The following is a 20,840-nucleotide window of genomic DNA, read 5'->3' as shown; positions in this document are numbered from 1 at the left end:
TTATTATCCTTTCCCTATATGGACACCCCTCACTGGTATTAGTGGTGAGGATTGAGGCTCCTTGATTGCTGGGCAAGGACACAGGCGTCACACAGGGGACCACCAGATTGGCTTCCTTTTTTTGGAGGAGAGCATCTTGGTTCTATTAGGAATGGCGAGATCCATGCATTTGTGTATCTGTTTGTGCAGGGCATTAGTGTATGATTCAGCAGTCATGCATCTGTTCTCCAATTGCATGGGTGCCATGAAGTTAGCCACCTCTGTTTTTAGGAGCCCAAAGTTAGCTTTGGAGAAGTTTTTCATGGTGGTTACCTTTGCATGGGTGGGGTGGGGTGGGAGGGATATGGATTTCCAAGGTGATTAGTTTGTGGTCGAATCTAATCAGGGAGGAGTTGACTGTTGGTATAGAGCAGTGGTTGCTCATGTTAGTAATGATCAGGCCAATGATGTTGCTACCTCTAGTGGGGGTAAGAACAAGCTGGTCTGGGACATTGGAATTAATGAATTCCAGGAAACGTTGGGCAAGTGTATCGGTACATGAGTCATTTGCCCAGTTAATGGAGGGGTAGATGAAGTCACCAGGTATGATAGTGTTAGGTTGGACTCTAATATTCTCCAGGGTGCTTGTGCACTTTTCTTAATTTACAATTTAAATCCCTTATAATAATTATATTATTTTTTTTTATCAAAACTAAGTTTTTAATGCCTTTTAAAAGTTTTTTTTTCATTAGCTTGAGTGTAAGCATAAATACAAATCAGTCTCCATAAATTAGCTCCATCTCTAATACCTATGCCAGAACAAACATATTCACCAAATCTCCATCTTATCCCCACCCCATCCCAATATTATTTTAATCTGCCTTATTTTTTCCTCCAAAAAATCTAACATCTTGCAGACATAGTACAACATATTCTTGTTTTGGGCAGAAATCCAAAATTAAAAATATTCTTTTCACATTAATTAAACAATTATTCAAAGAAATCACTTTAAATTAACCATTTCCTTTCTTGGAAAATTTAGATAATGATTCTTTTCTTTTTCTTAACTCTATTCCATAAAGAACTCCAGTTTTCTTCCATTTCTCCTTCTTGACTTAAACATTCAAGTTGATTTTTCACTTCTTCTATAAAACTAACATTCTCATTAATCCTTTGTTCATTATTTTTTAACATTTTCTACCTCATCTCCTATTATTTCAAAATTTTCTTCAGTTATTTTATCACAATGAAACCAAAAATGTTCTTTACTTCCACATTTTACAATTAATAGCAATATGTCCTGTTTCTGCACATTGAAAACATTTTCTCTTATTATATTCTTCTGCTAAAAGATCCCCAGCACCACAATTAAAACACATCTTAGGATGCCTCCAATATCTCAATATCCTCTTTTTTCCATTTCCATTAACACCACATGGTAAATGCTCGATCATTCCATTTTCAACTTCTAACTGAACATTTACTTCCCATTGCATCCCAAAATTTTCTGCCGTATGTTTTTTCAATCAATGAAATCCTTATATTTATCTTTATTTTTTTTCAGTTGATTTCACAACTAACAGAAATCCCAAATTGTAATTTAATCTTTTACTTCAATAAAGCATTATTCCCTCAGACAATCTATTTGTTCCATGGCTCAAGTTATTTTTTTATTATTAAATGCAACCACAAAACTTTCAGCTTTTCCATAGTCATCAAAAGTAATTTCATCAAAAGTTTAATTTCCTTTATGAATAAATGCCCTTATAGTTTAACACCCAAGGTTACAACCACATTGTCCCAAACAAAATATCTGTCTAAAGGAGAGTATTTTTTATTCTCAGAACAAGTAAATGTCCCTTAACTAAAGGTATACCATTATTTATTTCCCTTTATCCTTTTCATTTGGAAACCATTAATGGGTAAGTTTTTACCTGCATATTACTTTCTCTCTGCTACTAATGTCTTCTTCATCCACACATTTCTGCATATCTGCCCATAAAACTTAATTTTCTTCCTCATTTAACATCTTGATAAGTGTTTGTGTTCCCAATTTGCTTTCCATTATTTTAGTAATTTTTAAGTGTGGAATATCCTGCCCCGCACTATTTGTATTATCTACAACTTTTTTTGTTTTGTTTTTTGAAAACACCATGCTGACTCGAAGTTAGACTCTCCATCTCTCCCTTTTCCATGTGCGTGCTTATTCCATCACTTCCTTTCTCCATCTCCATCCTCTCTCACCACTCCTGGAGTTACCCCATAGCCTGCCACAAGAGCAAAAGAGTAGGGAAATTTCCCTGATGCCCTGGCCAAATTTTCCATAATAATATAAATCCACTTCGGTTCTGCCCTGAAAAAGGCTACTAGCCTAGTAGACTAACCCTGTCAACAAAGGATAAGTAAAGAAAATAACCTAAAAATACAGATCCCTGTACAACTGTTTAGAAGCTTCTATTAAATTCAGACTCCTCATCACTCCAGCCATTAAAATCACTTAGGCATAGCCACCTTGGGTGATCATCCACTATGAGAATGAGGAATTCTTGCTGCAAAGCCTTGAGCTAAACCAGTAAATAGTAAACCTGAAAAAAACTGAATTTCACTCCTTTATGAAGGATATACTCAAAAGATGCTAGACCTTGCATTATTCATCTGTAAACCAGGTAGCCACATCAGCTTTGATGCTAATCTGCCTTGAGCATGTATGACATGAAGATGTGGTATGGGTGTAGCCAGATATGATCCAAAGTTGTCATTCATGTAGGTCTTTGTAATAAACAGGTTGGTATTATAAAGAGCAACTCTAGATAACACTATAGTGCACTTCATAGCCAAAGTTCACAGATGAAAACCTATTACCAGAGCTACTATAAAAAGACAGTGGAGTCCTCTGCCTTTACTATGTTTACGCAGTGGTGGCACTTGATCAACTAACTTCACTGTGATCACCCAATCATGTCACCAAAGAACAGATAGCCCACCCCCCCTTATCCTATGATTCATGGTCATGCTAAGCCAGCTATATTTTATTGATGTGTAAGGATTAACTACCAGAAGGGCAAAGGATGATCCAAAGGCTCCATGGATTTACAATTAATGTATGTCAGACTTAAATATATCTAAAAATAAGCGATTATATATCAGCCATTAAGGATGCCAACATTTAATATAATTCAGCTTACAAGACATGATAAACCAATAAAAATAATATATTCCTTATTTTTTACCATTATTTGGTACCACTACTTGTTTAACAGTTTCCTCCTGGCAAATCATCCCACTTGTTCCTCATCACCATGGCAAGGGTCAGCTGCGAGAGATTGTCATTTATAACATCATTTATGGTGGTTTAAAGGTTTTCTCCTTTAGTCTTATGGTCCCCATAAACACCTGGCTTGTGGAGCCAGAGGTGGACATAGTGGGTTGCCTGCAATGGTTGCTCCTCACTTCTGCAAGGGATGTTACCAGTAAGCAGCCCCATTTCTTCCCTTCAAGAATGGAAGTGGTTGCCCTGTTCTCCATCAGAGAAATTGCACTTCCCTGTCTGTTTGCTGAGTATCTGCTATCTTCCCTAACCTTCAGGAGAGGAGACTGTGCCACTCCCTTCACTGTTTTCCCTCTCTATCTGGCTTCTCCTGTGCCAGGGTCAAAAATCAAACTAACAATAAGGGCTCAATCCATTAGCACCATAGAGCCAGGCTACAAATTATTTATTTATTTGACAATAAAGCCCTGAACAGTCAGAACCTTCAAATACAAAACTAATCATAGCAGTAACAGCCTGTCGTAAAACAAATATGCAGGGAGTAAATAATTCTAAAGAATGACAATCTTTTGTGTATTATGAATGCTTGCCTCATATTCCTCACTAAGAAAAGTATTTACCACACATCTCCATGCCATGCAAGACTGATCAGAACATATACCATTAAGTTTTAAAAAAGAATAGACAAACAAATGCTAGCACAAACACACAGACACACACACACACACACACACAGACACACACAGCTCACCCTTTACCTTCCCTTCTCTCTTCACTCAATCTCTCAGACCTGTTATAACATGCTTAACTACATCACTTTGTCTCAACTCTAAATACATATCCAACTGACTTACACCTCGCTTCCTCTCACTACCACATATACTACTCACTCAGTCTCCTCTCTTACTCCTCTGTCTTCCCCTTCCATCCCATTAGCCCTTTTAACTTGTTCCACCTTCCTGTGGAGCATCTGCTTTATATCTGTTTGAGTTTAGTGCAATATTTGTATATAAGATTTAGGTATATGAGTTTAGAACAGTATCCATTTGAACTTAGTATGTATACATCTTGCCTTTATTCCTAGCCTCTAGCTAGATATTGGAATATCTGTTTATTACTATGTTTCATATTATATGTATAGTTAATGTTTGCTGCAGTATATGTTATTTGCTATTGTATGTATATTCAATTGTTTTTCATATACTTTGCTGCTCATTTATTGTTCTCTGGAGCTTTTCTCCCTGGGCCTCTGCTGAAAAAGGACCTGTATCCAGTTAGAATTTCCCGGTAAACAAATGTAAATAAATAAATAAAACAAATAAATGCAGACATACACACACATACACACACAAAACACATACGTGACCCAAGAAGTAAAACTGAGTGTTTTAGCTTTAAATTTAAGATTTCATCAAAAAGAGTGGTAGTCAGAAAAGGAAGTTGAAATAACTAATGAAAAAAAATCACATTTTTGTAAAAAAAAGTCTGGGACAAACATGGTTAGTCACATAATACATTAGAATTAATTAAACTTAATCAAACGTTAAAGATAGTCATAGTCATAATTTGGCTGCTGTGTCATAACCTGTTGGCTCTTGATCAAATTTGCCAGCACCATTCATGAATGTCTAATAAGGTGTCAAAATTAGTTCCTTGAATATTGTTACTAATGCAACCTCACAAAAACACATTTATGAAAACTGGAACATAAAGTCAAATACCTTGTGAAGTTTATTGTTTTTTTGCTAATTACTAATAGCATGAAGATGCTCTTATACCCTCTGGGACAGCTTGCAAGGTATACTACCAATGCAGAACACCCAATTACTTTTTTTACTCCAAACTTTTGTCATAGTAGAATACCAAAGCATTTGGGACTAGCACTTATGCACTTGCAAAACCTGCATACACACATGCTGGGAATTCTGAGAGTTTTAGAACCTAAATGACTCTCCCCTTTTTTGTTCTCAAAAGAATAGCATAATATTGGTGTTACTTTTACAGACAAATTTTGGAACAAATCCTGCCTTTAAAAAATATGCCCCTTAAGAATATTCCATTTATTAACAATGCACTGCCAAGTGAATATTCCAATGAGGAAACATTTTTGAAAACAGGATCCATGCTTTGCACTCATTAATCACCTGTTTTCAAAATGGGTTTAAATAAATGAACTCCATACTGAGATATCTCCAAAACATCTTATGTATCAGATGCATACCATATCCTCTGCTCTTGAACATTCCTTTCAACATGGAGAGTTCTCTCATAAATACTGAATCGTCAGAATCTAACTTCAAAAACCTAATAGTCTCTACTCTGAAAACTTTTTTAAAATAGTGGTTGACAACTCAGCATGAATGTAAGTATTGCTAAATGCTGATTTATGTTTAACTCTAGAATTTAGTGTGCTTGTAATGTTTACTTGCAGCTAAATTCATGTTACAGGTATGATATAGGTCACTTCCTCAAAAAGGGGCAAATGGACACCAGTATGGGGAAGGCACACATTGGAGGATCCAGTAAGTGAGAGATTGCAGATGTCCTGTCATCAACATCAATCTTTACATTATTATTTTCTCTCCCAATTGGTAATCTGCTGTTCGACATAAAGATTGTAATGGTATACTGCTGTGGACAACGGGCAGTCAAGCACATGAAAGCCTACAAGAACCTACTTACCCCAGATGAAAAATCTTGCAGAGAGATTGACATAAAAAAGAGATGTGAAGGCGGTGTGCATCCAGAAATCCAAGTTTAAACTTAGAGATATATTCTGCAAACACTTCTCCATGCCTGTAGTGGGAAGACCATGTACCCATGTGTGGAAAAGGTGATGGGGCATTTTCTTCAAATCTCACTGTCAACAGCATATGCCAGATTTCATTTATGCAGTCATGTTCACTATTATCTACAGGCAAGTGAGTTTCATTACCTATTAGAAAGGGACAATCACCATTTACAAGGTGTTGAAGATTACTAAATCATTAGTGGGCTTGACATAGAATGCAAGCTTTTGCTCTAACCTGGCCATTTTCAGCATTACCTTTGCTCCTCTGTGATTGGGATTCACCTCACAGAAAAGATCATTTGAATATTACCTGCAGTAGGCTCTCTCCTCTCCTGTAAGTTTAGCTAAGTGTCTAGCTTACTTTAAAGCATTTGTACTCTCAACAAACCAAGGTGTACATTTCACAAAGTGGTGCTTTTTTGGTGACTTGTTAACTGCAGAATGCTTACAAGGTTGAAATGTTTTTGGTATTAAATGCAGGAAGTTTCCAGTGTTACATGTTAGGATATGCATAAGAAACTAGAAAACTGAGGAGACTGAAGTCAGGCACATCCTCTTATACTAAAATATGCCATTCTGTGCATTGGCTAGGGCAAATGTTCTGAGTGTGGCAACTCAACTTTAAGAAAAGAAAAAGGCATTGATAGCATACCCAGAAAGATTCTCAAGTGTATACCCATTAGGTAGAGTACCTTTAAGTAAGTTCTTCTAATATGTGCATAGCCTACTTCACTTTCGAAGGTTAAAAAAGCCTCACCACAAAGCAAACCTCTATAAATCAATGCAGTGACTACTAACAAAATATATTCGATGACAGAAATGTCTGTCAAATCACAAAGTTGAAATGTAAAATTCCACAAAGGACATGGGTTTATGATTGGCAAATTCAAGAACATGGTTTCCTTCTTGAAGATGAATATTCATGTGTGCTAGTATCTAGTTCCCTATAGAAACATTAAAAGCCAGAATGGCTAAGAGACATGTTTTAATAAAGGAATTGTAAAATCCAGCCTTAAATACAGTGTGTATTTAATTCTTTGGAGGCTGACCACTACAATACATACATTTTTTTTAAAGAAAAGTGGTGAAAAGGATGATCCAACAGAAGGGAAATGTTTCAAACTTTCTTATTCCAGCCTAAACTTGAGAAATCCTCTGTAAACAGAATGAACTGGGATGTGGAGAAATACGATAGCATATGTCTACTTCAGTCACTATTGTTTAATGAGGGTACTAATGAACTATGACCATTCTTGTACTTTCAGTGTATTACAAACTTGCTTAGGTTCTTAAGTTCCAGTGTAAGCTTTAAATGCTTGCCATTTATCAAAAATTAAACAGGTGTAAAATCCCACATAAATTAATAATCTTTAATATTTGTTCTGTGGAGTCTTTGTCGGATAAACTATGTTTCTTACAGTATGAGTGAGCAGTTTGTTGGATGAGGTGAAATGTATCAGTCAATAGAATTAGTATCTCATTGGAGAAGTGTGTCACTCAATACAGCTATCAATTTGCAGGAGGAGGAAAGGTGTAGCAATTAGTGGAGAAGGACAAATCAATGGTACACCCTTATTCCTATGTATCTAGCACCAATACAGCTATGGTGATAGTTCCTTGTTGAGTATAATGTGTGGAACACCTCTCTGGCTGCTCTGTAATATGTGAAGTCTTACTTTTTAGAATGGCAAATCTCGTGTAATAAATTTCTTTCCACTTTCTTTCAATTCTACCAGTTAACGAAAAGGGTGTATGAAGGGTGCACCAGACATCCAATGTATTATGCAAAGATGCAGTCTAAGAAATAGCTTCAACATAGCCATGTACAAAACCATAAACCGACCATAATATAGTTATGCTGCTTAGAGACATCTTAGAAATGATGTACCTCAGCTCAGACATTGTATTCTTATACGTCCTGGCACTCATCGGTGTTGCTTTTGTTTGATGAAGAAAGAATACCAGGTATATGATGAAAATACTTATGTTATCCCACTGTTATTAAAAAGACCACTTGGCCTGCATGATCTAGTTAACAAATCTGTACTGAAGATGGGAGGTAACATGTCTCTACTGAAGGGCTGGGAGAAAAACATGAATTTTGAGGATTTTTAATGATCTTTTCACAACCCCTGAAACCTGCAAATTGACTGTGGGATGTCTATGCACAAATGAAGATACCTTATCTGGCATGTTTTTAGACTTTGATAATGACACTATATGTATGGAAAGGATAGGAAAATCCCACTGTATTTAGGTTGAGAGAGACATATCTATTGACCAGTCTCTTTTCCTTCAGTAATGTGGAACCCCAGAACCTTTCCTCCTTACAAACCAGTTAAACTACTGTTTCACCAAGGAAAGGTGGATGAGCTATAATAGAACTCAAATATATGGGGAGGCCTCCAGTCAATTCTGGTGACACAAAGGAGAACTTAGAAAAGACTCCACATAGCTGAGTTGCTTATCTTCAGAAAAGTTCAAGTACAGGGGGTCTAATGTCTTTTCAGTAACAGCCTTTGAAAGCTTAGCTGCTGAAATTAAGTCTTCTGTTCAAATCAGAAAATTTCCCAGTGGCCTTTTCAGTAGTGAATTTCAATGGAAGGAGAAGGTTATCAATGCCACAAAAGAAAGATGGTGACAGAAGTTCATAGAATTGGAAAGTGGGCTGCAGTCATCAAATTCTGATGCGATGTAGTGAGAGACAGTGCACTGAAACACAACCAGTGGAAAACCTTTGAAATTGGGGGATGCTAAAAAACACCATGGCAGACTCACAGTATTCACAATACCAAAAACACAGACACCTGAAAACAAGATCAAATTTGCAGAAAGCCAAAAAATAAAATATCTGAACCTTTGAGTCTCAAATTTTGTTTTATTTTGTCAGTACATGATATGGATAACTCACAAAAGTGAATTTGGCGGTTAATACCGGAACTATGAATAAATAGTGTGAGGCAGCACTGTTAAAGACAGAGCCATTTAAGTGATTAGTGATCAAAACATAAGAAATTCTGATACGTGTTGAGTAACTAAAATTTAAGCAACCTTAAGGTCATTACATTTCTTTTTTGCTGGGGGGATGTGATTCTGTGTGTGAGGCTTTCTTTCAATTCGTGTGCTACACTGTATTCAAACTTAGATATCAGATTACCTGAGAAAAATAAAATACTTGGGTCATACTCAACTTGGTCCATCCGATACGACAGATGGGTCTTTGAGTCACCTTTTGGATGCAGTTCAGCATAACTAGTACTCTAGCCTTGAGCTTCTTTAAATGGTTTCCTTCTATAATCCCCTGTACAACTAATCTCCTCAAATTGTGTTTTCTGCCTTCATGAATGGACAAAAATCATGGCTAAATTACCTAATCTACCTAAGTTTATAATTTACAAAGACGGTTTCCCTATTTTGTTTAGATCTTGTGAGTTTCCTAGTTTCAGTCAGTGTCCTTTTCTTGTACTTTAACATACTATAACATTTTCTAATTTTCTGTTATCTCTCATATCATGTAGGTGGGACAGCTGCCAACTTCTGTCATCCACCTGTTCCTATCATCCTCACCCAAATATGCAGGGCTCACTTAGCATGGTGAAAACTAGTTCTTAGATGTCTATAGTGCTGTTTGTGTAGATAACTTCTCTATACTTCTGTGATTATATTACTATTCATTTTTATAAAGTGTGTTTGCAGTAGGTTTTTCAGGTTTAAAGACAAATTAGACAAAAAATTTCAAAAATGTGCTAGCTTTGTGTGGCGTGTCTGGGGCCAGAACGTGAGATGACGTTAAGAATAAGTTGAATGTAAAATAGTTGCTTCCTCCAGATCAGGCAGAGGCTAAACCCAAGAAAGAAAACTTCTTTAGCTCCTGCAGTTCAGGAATCTATTCTGATGCTAAACAGATCACCCATGATGCAAGTCAGCTAACCATCTTCCAAGAAGGAGTGTCTTTGTTTTGTTCCTAGGCCCACTTCCACTTTCTCGTTTCAGTGTAAAATTTGGTTTGCCCCTGTTAACCCATTCTTTCTCCTTCCTCAGTCACTATTTCTGCACCAGTAGTTTTGGAGCTGAAACATTTCTCAGAGCCTGTGTGCCTGGCTCCAACTGTTCTTTTGACCTTGGAGCCAAGGCTGTTGCATTTGGCTCAGTCAGCGCTGAAACTCTCAGTGATGATTTGGTTTCAGGGGTGACCTCTCGACACCAGTGCCAACACATTGGGAACCTTTTTTACAGTGAGTCTATGGCCTTTGAGGAGTTGGCACAGATGTCCCCCTTATGGGTCTGCAGTCTGTCAGGGTCCTGGGTTCCTACTTTGGCTCTGCTAATATCCACCTCATGAGGGACAGATATGGCACCAGGTGAGTTGTCGTCAATTCTAAATGACTTGGAGTCAGCTTTTGAGATCATGAAGAGGATGATTGCCTCCCCAGGACATCAGTGCAAGCTGCAATGGTGTCAACTCTTCCCCATGACACCCTGTAAGTAGTGTCTCAGCCTGTTCAGCATTTGACCCATTGTCAAAGCAGAGGAGAGCCGAGCAGATAGGCTCAGTAACGCTACTTGAGTGCCACATGAGTCCTCTGAGGAATCAAATTCTCCTTCTTACATTCCCAAAAAAGAGGATGTGCAAAAAGAGGCACATTGATTCCACTGTGGAGTCTATCACCTTGGACACTAATTTGGATGATCAAGAGGTTTCACCCAATCCACTCTAGAAGATGTCACATTTGGCAAAATCCAAGAATTGATGTGACAGCAGGGATATTGGCCCACAGCCCCACCCTCAAAGCATTGTTTGAGGCCTAACACTCTGCAGCCTCTACCTCCTGGGTGGTCCCTCCTACTGATTGAATTGTGGATCTAGTCACTAGGTGGGCATGCCAATAACCTGATTTCCATTCCTAAGAAGCCCAATAAGATTCTTAGGCCACTGAAGGATATGCAGTTTTGATATAAGGGTTCTGTGGCAGACTCTATAATCTTACCAGCCACCATGAAAAGAAAGTTGTGTGGTGATAAAGCCATCCACATAATAATGCATTTGGATTGATGGGAATAATGGGGAAATATGCATACACCTCAGTTACTTTTCCCGAGAGCATAGACTTATGCTACTCAAATAAACAGTTTCCAGGGAGATCTAGAAGAACAGGCTTTAACCTCCTTGAAGAAGCCACCCACACCAGAATCTCGGAAACTGCTGGAAACTACATTGGGTACTATGTTAAATGTCAAACCTCTTCATGTGGCTCATGCATAATGCAGATGATGGAGATGTCCAAGCTTCAGATACAGTCATTACAATGAGATATTCGGTCTGGCTCTGCTATTTGAACTTTGCAGATCATTTTCATTTTAAGACATAATTTACAAATGTCTGCTATAATGTCTCATTCTTGTTTGTATCCTCACTGAAAGAAAAACTGCTGAAGTATGAATGCGAAGGCAAGACATCTGCATTATGTGTTATTTTTAAATCCTTAAAAATCCTTTAACAGGAACCAGAAAGAATCCAAATACTTATGTTTCAGAAAACCCTGGGGGCAAACCTTTGACTCCATTTCAGATAGGGGTGATTGAGACAGAGGTGGCCCTTTCAATGCTCAATGACCCAGAGGTCAAGGAGGTTCACAAAATTAGGGATACAGGAGAGGATTTTATGGACAAGCAGTGCCAGTTTCCCTGAAGGGTTGCCTGACTGCTCCCCTCTGAAGGCAGTTCGGGGCTTTCTATCCTTCTACTCTGTTATGGGAATGGCCATCACACAAGACTCAATATCCAGAGACTAAATAATTCCCTTTTCCTGTACCCCTCTTCCCAAACTTGCCCACTTCCAAATATTCCATCTCACCAATGCAAAATGGCCAGAACAGAAATACTTTCTCTCTCTCTAAGAAAAAAAGAGCCATCCAAGAGGCCCCGCTAGATCAGAGTGGGTCAGGGTTTTATTTAACATTTTTTTGGTTCCTAAAAAGAACAGGATACCAGTTCCATCCTAGAACTCAGTGCCTAAACCTTCATGTAAAAACAGTCTCCTTCAGAATGGTTATAGTTGAAGTGATTTTGCCAAGTCTACAAGCAGGCAATTGGATGCTCTCAGTAGATCTTCTGGATGTCTACCTCTATATCAAGGTAAGAAGGCTATCTAGAATATTCATGCACCTTAGGTTGGGAGCCAGTCATTTTCATTTTAGAGCCCTGCATCCTTGATCTCACTACAGCCCCTCAGGTGTTCAAGTGCATGGCAGTTGATGCATCTCATATGAGACTCAGAAGTTTTTGTGTGTTTGCATACCTATATTGTCTCCTCACTGCTAAGATCAGGTAGTTTTTAACTGAAGCCAGAGATTACTTGATGCAGCTTTACCTCTCCTTGAGTATCTCCATCAACTCCAAAAAAATCAAGTCTTCAATCATCCCAGTCCATTCTTTTCCTTGGATTTCACCTGGATACAACCAAATGCATAGTGTATCTGTCTTCTGAGAAAATTCAGTGCCTCCAAAATATATTCAAGAACCTCCTTGAATATCATTCATCACTTGCAAATCTGTTTTTATCAATAGTCATGTTTCAGTTTGCACATATTCTTATCTGCATCCTTCAGTGAGTTCAGTGGTCACAACTTTCTAATCATCCATACCAACTTTTCAGGTCTCACTTAGCATGATTAATAACTTTCTACAAGATTCCCGCAGTGGACCTTTTGTTCAAATCTACACTAGAGCTATGCTAAAAAATGTGCAAGATGTACAGCCAATCAGCCCCTTTAACTACCCCATCACCTAGCATGCACACAACTTCTCCTAGAGTACAAAATAATATAGAATCTCTCTTTCTGCCCAGTAGTCAGAACCATCTTCCACCATTGTCTTTCAGATTGACTTCTTTGCTTAGCTGACAAAAATACTCATAATTTACAAACCAAAAACATCTCTAGGACATGTCTTATATTCCAACTGTGTGGCAAAAGCTTGGAACTCCATCCTGATCACTATCAGGTCAATACCAAACATCCATTCATATAAGTCTTCACTGAAGGAATTCCTTTCCAGTTGTTGGCTCTGTTCTTGTTCCATACCAGGATAAAATTCCAATTTTTCATTTTTTTTTCATGTCTTCGTACTCTTCATGCTAACTCCTTTATTTAACCTGTCTCTAATGAACATTTTTATTCCCTAATAGGCCTGTATCAACTACTACACTTTTTTTAAATGTGTTTAACTTAATATTTTATGCGTTTGAGGCTCTGCAGAGGGTCATCCTTAACTTCTGCCAACTATACTCTCAATTTTTCACAGTTGCATTTATGTTGTATTTTTTCTATATTAATGTAAGCTGTTTATACTCTTTCTTGCCTTTGTATATTTTATTATAATTGATCACATTTACCTACTTATGTGTTTTTCTTTTTCTTTTTTTTTTTTTGTATCTTTGGAGATATTCTTTTTTCCCTGGACCTCCACTGAAAATGGGTTATTTCACCCAGTTAGACTTCTATGGTAAAAAATACCAATAAATAATAAATAAATGGTTATTTCTCTCCAAGTCACCATTCTGACCATGGACATCTCCTCTCTGCAGCAGGGATACATTTCAAATGGAGGATGGTCCAACGGACTTGAAATCAGACAGAGGCCAACCTTGACATCAATACCCTGGAGATGAGGGCAATCCGCCGTGTGTTCTAGGAATTTGAGGACTCGCCCCCAGGAGTGATTTTTATTGAAGTGGGCAGAATGTCCATAATGTGGCATTTGAAAAAACAAGGAGAACAAGATGGGACAATTACTTGCATAATTTTCTCATTACAACTCACATTTCCAGAAGAGCCAACTACTTTGATGATAGGCTCAGCAGGACTATTTTGATTTCTCACAAGTGATCTCTAAATCAAATGGCAGCTCAGCACATTTTCAATCACAGAGGCCAACTATGTTGTGATCTGTTTGCCTCCCCAACCAATACCAAATACAGCAGCTACTTTACTCTGATCTTTCCAGAGGGGACTATCCCTGAGAATTGCTGTAGTTGGACAGTGGCCTTTCAGACTCCTCTATACCTTTCCACCTCCACCTCTACTCTACCTCTTACGATCAGATTATTACAGAAAGCAGTGAAATACAAAGCCATGGTGATCCTTAATGCCCCATGATGACCACTGCAAATTTGGTTCCCTTACTTGTGCCTCATCTCATGGAGCACCTATGGCTTCTAAGTCCCTGGCCAGATCTTTTCCCTCACCCGTCTGGAGTGCAAAGTCCATACTGGCACAACCTCAAGTTAATTGCTTGGTTTCTCCAGTTCTCCTAATGGCCAAAGCACCTTCTGAATACTGTGAATACTTTCTATATCTCAGTAGGAATTCATACACAGGGTATATTGTAGTAAATGGAAAATGTTTCTATTTGGGCAGCAGGCCATGGCATTGACCCTAGAAGTGTAACTAGGGTGGAGAGAAAGGACAGCTATACCAGGTGCAAGGTATTACGGGGCATGATTGAGACATGCTGATCAATTGGTAATACAGTATCAGTATTCATTTCTGTAATTCTGATACTGCATTTTCGGACTGCAGAACTCAGATGCTGGAGTGTCTTCATGTTGTTTGCAGTAAAAGTTGTGAAATCTGCTAACTGCAAATGTATCAAGCGGATTGCTACAGTTTCAAAACAGAAAAATAAAATGACTAGTCTTGAAACAGGAATTTTTTTACTCCTCACTTCTCAAGTTAGAGTCAGGAGCAGATCAGAGAACTGGGGAAAATAGACCTGGCACTCAGCTTATGAAAGGGACCTTTATTTATTCATTTATTTGCTTTCTTGGTGCACAAAGTATAGTTGAGGCATGCCAGATCATGAAAAAGTTAAGCCAGCTATGGCTCTGATTAACCCCTTCTCTGCAGTCTCTAATAATTCTCCAGTTTCTTTCCAGTTTATTTAATTCAGGTTCTAGTTACTTTGCCATTAAAGTCCAGCTAGCCTCCATATCCAACTACCAAATTGTCTTTGAATCCTTTCCTACACTTGAGCACAAGTTGTACAAGGCCTTTTTGAAAATTACCTTCCTTTTACATCCTCGTATAAATGAGCCAGTTTCTCCAGGCAGTAGTGCAGCTAAGGCAGGGCAAGAGGGGCAACAACCCTGGGTGCAAAGTGTTGTGGGCATGATTAGCCAATCCTGATCATTCTTTAATGTAATACTGGCTTTTAAAAGCAAGTTTTGCATTTGCGGTCAAACCTGAGTGCTGAAGTGCTCTGTGTGGGGTCTAAACTGTAGCAACTGGTTACTTAATTGTAGCAAATAGTTTGCTACAGTTTAAAAGTAAAACAAAAAAAATATATATTTTTCTTTTTAACTAAAACCCGAGTGCTGTAGTGCTTCATGTAGGCAGGGTATAAACTTTAGCAACTGTTTACATTTGTAGTAAATAGTTTACTACAGTTTAAAAGAAGAAACACATTTTTGGAAATAAAATATGCTAAAGGAAGGGTAAGGGCAAAGCACAGAAATGGGACGTGCATGTCTGGGGCTGGAGGGAAGGGGGTGTGTCAAATCTGGCCAGCTGGTTGGTGTGCCAATAGAAGGAACTTTTGGGGTATTTTTTGCTGGGGGGATTAATAGATCTTATTGTAATAAGCCAAAAACTTCTGGCTTATTACATTGAAGTGCTTTTTTTTTTTTCTCTTCATTTAAAGAGTTGAGGGGGTGGGCATACTGATTCATGGTGCCAGCACAGGGTGCTAATTGAACCAGTTACACTTTTGTCTCCTTGGGATCTTAATTTTGGTTTAAAGGTAATAGCAAAATGCCCCTTTAAACCATCTTCTTTTATGCAGTTAAAACTTTTGTCTTGGAAAACATTATTTTTGGTGTCAGTTAGCTCAGGTAAAAGAGTTTCAGATTTACAGCCCTTATCTTCTAATCCCCCATCTCATTTTTCATAAGGACAGAGTCTCTTTAAGGATGGACCCTTCTTTCATCCCTAAACTTGCCCCAGAAGCTTATGTGAACCAGTCTGTTCATTTACCTTTCTTTCACAAACATTCCAACAGAGGACACTACATTTTTCACTCTCTAGATGTCCATTGACAACTGAAGGTCTACCTTCACAGAAGTAAATCATTAAGAACAGATGGCTCAAGTTTTTGTCTCCTTCACCACTAACAAGCTAGGAAGAAAGGTGTCCAAAGCTTATTTATCCAGGTGGCTCTCTGATTGCATTTCCCTTGTCTATACAGTTAAATATAAGACTCTGCCCTCCAAGCTAAAAGGTCATTCAACAAGGTCTATAGCAAATTCAACAGATTTTTTCAAAAATTCATCTGTGGAAGAGATTTGTACTGCAACAACGTGGTATATGTTGTAGTCCTTTGCCAGACATTATAAATTACATAAAATGCCCAAGACGAGGGCTTCTTTTGGAGTCATAATTCTGAAGGGCCTCCTGATATTGAGTAGTTTGAGATTCTGACCCATCAGTCAGGTCTGACAGATGCAATGAATAGGATACAGTAATTATGAACTTACCAAAATGCATAATAGATCCTTTCATTCTGGTCTGTCCGATTTGACATCCCTTCCTCTCTCCCTCCCTCCTACCCCCTTCAAAATTGTCATTGCCTGGATATCTGTGGAGCCATTTTGAAGCTTTCTATTTATTCTTACCATTCTGTTTTGAAGTTTCTAAGCATAAGGTAGACAGCAAAGTAATTCAGGAATTAGTTGCACCAGGGGAATATGAGAGGGGAAATGTTTAAAGGAGTTTGAGGCAGGAGCACCAGTTATGCCAACCTGAATCTGATCAGCGGCACAAAGACTCCATCAGTTAGTTTGAATGTACCAGAATGGAAGGATAACTACTGTTTTTTTAAATAATAAGAAAAACCTAGCTGTTCCCTTTCCCTAATGTTGTCTAGCCTCAGAGTAGGAATAATGAGGTAGTGACAGTATAAGCCACATACTCATACATTTCATGTGTTATCTATTCCAACTGTTTGTAATCTCTGTAGGCTGCTAAAGCAGATAGAACTCTTTTACAAAATCATAGTCTGATATACTTAAAAAGAGTTTAAACTGAACTATGTGTGGGATACAAACTGGGAAACCCTAATGTAGACTACTTCAAGTTATACATAAGCCAGTTGTGTCTGAGGGTCACAGACTGTTCAGACTTGGGATGCCGTCATGGATCCAGTAGTCACTGAAAGGGGAAGACATCGACAAGAGTCAAAGGAAATTTTAAAGATCCAATAGTCACTGAAAAAGTAAGACATGGCCAAGAGTCAAAGGAAAATGTAAAGATCTCACAGTCACTGAAAGGAGAAGACATGGTCAAGAGTCAAAGGAAAATTTAAAAGTCCATTAGTCATTGAAAGGAGAAGACATGGCCAAGAGTCAAAAGACAATGTAAAGGTCCAGTAGTCACTGGAAGTGGAACACAAGGCCATGAGTCTAAGGAAAATTTTAATATCTTTGACTTTGATACACAATGACAAAGAGTTTTGTTACAACAAGGGAAATAACTATCTGAAACAAAGGATATTTAAGAGCTATCTTTGGAAAACAACCAGAAGCAAAACATTCTTCCAATGGAAAGGAGGTGAGTCAGTGGTGCCTGAAAATCATGCATTTCATCACTTTTTTCCCTTTAAATGAATCCAAAAAAGACATTTTACTTTTGTCAAAGGTTGCTTCATTAAAAGTCTTACCAAATTTTTTTTAATGGTGGATTATCAAACTTCAGGCAGTACCACCATATAAACAGCAGAGAGAAAACAATGAAGATTTTTCATGATATGGCTTTCATTACAGCACTTCATTTTATATCGCTGGAGAAAATTTCAGGGAGCTGACCTATGAAGGACTGTAGGAAGACTTTTAACCATTAAATGCTGCCCATGGCCCATGTTGAAGGTATCTTCAATATTATAAGCTGATACATTTTATTTATTTTTTGAATGTCTCTCCTTTCCTAAGCTGGTTTACTTTAATACATTGCCTTTCTAACTATCAGCATATCCTACTAAGTATGTCTCTTAGCACTGCATTTCTAGCCTGGGTTACTGCCTTGATCCAAGATGCTGAGTGATATCTGATGAATGCCATAACTGGCTGTGCCGCAACTACAAATATGGCAGATTGGCAAATAAGAAATGTCAGAATGGGTTCTGAAGCCTTCCCTGAACTGCTTTTGAAACTCAGACACAGTGTACAATAACAGTAGATTATTACAGCTTTTCTCAAAATGGTAACAGTGTGGTATTATGGTGCCACCCCAGAATGAAATGGAAGATGCTCTGACACATGCTTCATCTGACTCTGCCCAAATGACCACTCTAGTAATGTTCTTCATATGGATAACTTCGGCAGTAGGTTTAGTTATATGGGTTGTATCCTGCAGAGGATATAACAGCTGGCCAGCTTTCAAAGCTTTCAGTGCACCTTTCCATTTTCTAGTAATTGCTTTTTTTGGCAGCCGCCATAATTAGACTCAACAAGGCTTTACTATGTCTAGGCAATTCTGATTCTGTACCATAGCTCAAAAAAATCATCTCCTCAGTCAATCCAATCCACTCACCCAGCATCTTCAACAGAGCAGTCCACAGGGAATCCTTGAAATCTGCCAGCTCATTACTATCCTAAAAATATGTTCCCAGACACCTCTTTCTTGCCCATCACAACTCCAATATTTGCTATCTACCTGAGGAAAAATTATTTGGAGTCGACTTGGGGTAAATATCTATGTAAATGCTTCCAGGCAAAGATCCTAAATCTTCTAAACATTGTTGCATATATGGGAGATATATAAATATTCCCCCATTGTCTCTTTGTGAATTGCTTATCCAATCTCTAGTCTTCACACTCCTTTCTAAGCTCCTCTGATTGATTCTTATAGATATCATGCAATATTTTATATTCTCTACCTAATAATTCCTTTTTTAATGGCAGCTTCTGCTCTAGATTCTATTAAAAACTCTACCAGTGCTGGTCTTTCATTTAGGACCCCCCCCCATTTATTTCTCTTTGCCTATACACTGATATCAATCCTTGATAGGGAAGGCAGTCTCTAACCTGCAGGCCAAATAAATTCTTGGCCTCTTCCCATTCTATTACCTTTCTCTTTCTAGTTATTTTCTCCAAATACCTTGATTCTTTTGCCAGTTTTCTACAATACATTCCAGCCCTCTCTTGCCTGTTATCTGTATCCCTAACCACAGTAATCCCTATCAGCAAAATCTCTTTTCTTCTTTCTCGTATTGGTTTAGTTCTTAGAATACTTCCTGCTATTTTATGAATATAATACTATGTATGATTTTTGTTGTTTTTCTTAAGAGTCTGCATCCAAAATCCCAATTTCTCCTTATTTCTTGAGCTTCCCCTCTGCATCACCATCATTCCTTTCTACTTTGAATTATACTTTTCTGCTTGTGCTATTTATAAGAGTCTTAACTGTGTTGCTCTAAAATACCTCCTCAAACTGGGTAATCCTAGTCTGCCTTGTTCTATTGGAAGAATTAGTTTATCCCACTTGACCCTTGCTGTCTTCCCTTCCCAGATAAAATCCTTCAACTCTCGATCCACAGCTTCTCCTCTGGTTGCTAAAAATATGTCTGACTTCTGTGTAAGACTAAAGGGACTTAAAACATTTTAATTGCTTGCATCTTAGTACCCATATCTATATAACAAAGCTTCCAGTTTCTCAATTTTTGCATTATCTTCTGTTTAGTCTCTTCCCACATATCCTTAGCTGCCACAGTGGAGTCATTTTTAATCCATACCCCTAAATACTTAATTTTATCATGTCCCCATAAATATGGATATTGTTGGACCAATTTGTGCGTGGATACATAATTTACCACTATTGCCTTTGTTTTAGCTTCATTCATTTTGTACCCTCAGAATATTTGCAACTGTCTTAAAATGTTCCACAACACTGTAATGTCCTTTTCTGGTTTTGTCATGTATAAAATAATATCATCTGCAAATAGAGCCAGCTTTTCCTGACTACCAGAATGCCAATTATATTCTTGAATTTCCGAGTCATTTATTTTCTTTGACAATGATTCTAAATATAATGCAAACAACAAAGAGGAAAGCGGACAACTGTGCCAGGTTCCTCTACTCAAGCAGAAGTTATCAGAGAGGACCCTACCCACTTTTAGCCTCCAATCCCTCATATGTACTTCTAATCAACCTTGTAATTGTATCAGGGAAAGCAAATGCTTTAATTGTCCTCATGAAGTCCCAGTCTACTCTGTCAAATGCTTTCTGTGCATCAAGACCCACCAATAACAGCGGTATGCTTCCCTCTGGATCATCAGTGTTCTGTTAATATTGTCAAGTGTTTGCTTCTCCTCCACAAAACCACACTGATCCATATCTATCAATTCTGGTATCACTTTTGCCATTCTTTTAGCTATTAGAGACATAAACACTTTATCATCATGATTTAGTATTGAAATAGTCCTGGATCAGATGGATCTTTACCCTCTTTAGGTATTACTATTACCACCACTTTCTTGCAGGATGCTGGTACTTCTGGCTCCTCTTAAAAATACTAGTAAACACAACCTTCCAGATCTTTATCAGTTTTTTCCCTCCTAGCTTAAAAACTTCCACAGGAATACCATCTATTCCTGGGGACTTTCCTGTAGATTGGTTATACATAGCCATTTTTATCTCATCTCTTCCTATCCTGTTAGTAATTGAGCCTCATCTACTTCTAACCTTGGCATATTTAATCCTTCCATAAACATTTCCATTTGTACGTTTTTTTGATTTCCATATTTCTCCACTTT

This window comes from Protopterus annectens, chromosome 6.part1 (assembly GCF_019279795.1).
Source record: "Protopterus annectens isolate FY-2018-M chromosome 6.part1, PAN1.0, whole genome shotgun sequence".
NCBI classification, from domain to species: Eukaryota; Metazoa; Chordata; order Ceratodontiformes; family Protopteridae; genus Protopterus; species Protopterus annectens.
The sequence above is the reverse complement of the archived record's forward strand: the minus strand, read 5'-3'. Positions refer to the sequence as shown.